General features: G+C 42.7%; 1 non-coding gene across 1 annotated transcript; it reads left to right on the top strand.

Annotated features, from left to right (window-relative positions):
• Positions 1–2,960: 2,960 nt before the first annotated feature.
• Positions 2,961–3,033, top strand: TRNAE-CUC (transfer RNA glutamic acid (anticodon CUC)). Its single transcript has one exon. It is a non-coding gene; the product is annotated as a tRNA-Glu (tRNA).

Below are 3,033 nucleotides of genomic sequence, written 5' to 3'. Positions count from 1 at the left end.
CAGGTAGTAAGAAATTGTAAGTTGCTTAATGAAGACCGCATCTTGAGCATTAGTATTCTTAAAACAAAGTATGGCAAATCCTTCAAAAAAAATATGGCAAACAAGAGCATGGTCACTACTTGCTTATGATGGATATTAGGGGGTAATAGAATTTTCTAGGTTCTGGAACAATTAAGCAACCGGCGATGGCTCCAAGTCACAAACTTATGTTTTAGGGAAAGGCCAACATGGCTAGCTTTATTGACTTAAAACAATGCTTACATCATTCATGAGAGTACTAAGCAAAAAAGGTCTAGGGATCATTGTCGCAAGTACAAGTTATGGAAACTAAATCTAGCTAGCCCATGAGCCCCTTTGTTCAAATCTCTCCCACAATGCAGAAAGATGACCTTCCCAATTGTTGTTATACCAAAGCACCCCGCATAAATTGCCGTAGATGGATTCCACCATTGAGTTTGCCCCCAAACAATTATTGATAACTTCGATTGAGTCTGATTGTGCTTCTTTTAACCAAACCCGAGGGAATTAGTTAAGTCAGGCCCATCTCTCATTGTCAGATTGTCGATTGTCATTGGATCCAAAACTACGGGATAGTTAGCTGCCAAGAATTGACCACTCGAATTCCTCAAAACAACAGTTGTAGCACTTGCTACCTCATCAGCACGATAAGAATGTCAACATTAAGTTTCACATACCTATGCATTGGTTTGTTCCATTTCGAGATCTTACCTATTCCTGTCCTAGGTCGTAACACTTGGGTAGAATTGACCAAGTGGCAAACCTGGTGAGCCTCAAATGACAATAAAAGGAAAAGGCAACAAGCGTCGAGGGTTTTTGTTTGTGACCCTTTTCCTCATGCAATGTGAATGGTATTTCTTGTGTGCATTGACTCAATCATATGTGACATCATTTCACATTCAAAAAATTACACCTCAAAATTATATTATCTCAAGTTGTATCTGGGACCTACTTTACACCTGTTAGACTATACAATTTAGAGCACAAGTACAACGCGTGTATATGGTCAAGGTTGTACGTGTGTTGTGTGTGCGTTGATGGCAAATGTTCTGTAGAGGTAGTCACACACGACCCCTCACGGTTGAGCATCTGATACCATGTGAAGAGGAGAATGAGTATACGAGAAAGAGAAATAGGGATTCGACACAAATTTCACGGTTTAACATGAGCAGCTCATCGAGGAGCTGCCGACGCTAGACGAATTCAGCAATGACGTTTGCGACACCACAATATTCCACCTTGGCACTCGACCTGGAGACTGTGGACTTCCTTTTGGAGAACCATGAGACCAAGGCATCCCCGAGGTAGACGTAGAACCCTGATGTCGAGCGGTGGGTGTCCGGGCACGGAACTGCCTCTGCGTAGATGTGCTCGCGCAAGCCAAGCATGCCGATCACCGATGCAGGAAGCATATGGAGCTTGACATACACTTCATTCGCAAGCGGGTGGCCCTTGGGCGAGTTCCGTATGCTCCGCATTCCCACCAAGCAGCAGCTTGCCGACATCATGACGAAAGGCTTGTCGACGAACGTTTTCCTACAGTCCCAATCCAGCCTTTGTGACGCCTCTGTCGACGTCACGACTGCAGGGGTGTTAGACTATATGGTGTAGAGCACCGGTACAACCCATGTATATGGTAAAGGTTGCACGTGTGTCGTGTGTTTGGTGGCAAACGTCCGGTAGTGGCATACGACCCCTCACGGTTAAGGCCATGTAACCTGTATATAACTCAGCCAATGGGCTAATCAAATGTATGTCAGGTCCACTCTTTTCTCGCATACTCCTCTTCACAACACCGATATTTCTTGTTGAATAGAGTGCTTCATATTTTGTTTAAGAAAGAGTCAAACCTATTTATGTACCTTTCGTCACACTCACTCACGGTGATTGTAGCCACCTTCTCTTAGGGGTTGTTTGGATCTTGCCCAGAGTAGCCCCGACAACGCGTCGGCAAGTCAAAAAATTGGGAGCCTTTTGGCCGCCCGTGACTTTGCCAATCATTGGCGTAGAAATGAACTGGAACAGGGCATGGCGCATTAATTAGCTAGCCAAATAGTTGGTTGTCATCCAAACAGATGTGGAGGGCGTGGTCAATGCTAATTTTTTTTGGCTCAGAACCAAACAGCCCTTACTTTTGTCTTTTTCTATCTCTCCTCCCTTCATGCATAAGTTTTCACTACGTGGGTAGGAGTCCCTCACACACACTCACACCATAAGACATCGTTTATTCTTCCTTCAGAAGGGCGTGATGAGAGAAGTTGTCATGGGGAAGCGATGAATGTGCCCTAACAGATCGAAAGTGCTATTGTGAACTCGAGCTCACAGGCACCCTTTGCTACAATAAAAACGAAAAAATATTTAAAAATTTCAAAAAAATCTGATTTTTTTTGTCAAGAAACTTTGATATTTTTTCTACATGCATGCCAATTTTCGTGATGAAATGACATTCATGCATGTCTCGGCAGAAAAAAAAACAAAATCATGCTCCAAAATGCTTTCAAAAAACAAAATCGATGCTTCAAAATGCTTTCAAGAACAGTTTTTTTGGAGCATGATTTTGTTTTTTTGCCGAGACCTCCCAAATGTCATTTCATCACGAAAATTGGCACGCATGTAGAAAAAACATCAAAGTTTCTTGACAAAAAAAATTAGTTTTTTTGATTTTTTTTACTATTTTTTTGATTTTACTGTTCATACGGGATCACATGCTCCATGTCCCTAACAGATCAATTTTTTATCTACGGGTTTTCCCTTGAGAAACCTCGGCTAGAAATTTGATCCTGAGGGACATATCTACACTGACAAGTGATTAAGGTAACTAGCGACGAAGCCATAAGTTTCTCTGAACTCAGAACATATGGAAAGGGCGTAGCCACAATTTTTTCGCTTAGTCATAAAGTCGTACCTAATATAAAACCAAAAATCAGCCGAAGCATAGGAAATCCGTCGTAGTCTAGGTGGTTAGGATACTCGGCTCTCACCCGAGAGACCCGGGTTCAAGTCCCGGCGACGGAA

This window comes from Aegilops tauschii, chromosome 5, assembly GCF_002575655.3.
Source record: "Aegilops tauschii subsp. strangulata cultivar AL8/78 chromosome 5, Aet v6.0, whole genome shotgun sequence".
In the NCBI taxonomy this organism is placed as follows: domain Eukaryota; kingdom Viridiplantae; phylum Streptophyta; class Magnoliopsida; order Poales; family Poaceae; genus Aegilops; species Aegilops tauschii.
The sequence above is the reverse complement of the archived record's forward strand: the minus strand, read 5'-3'. Positions and strand labels throughout refer to the sequence as shown.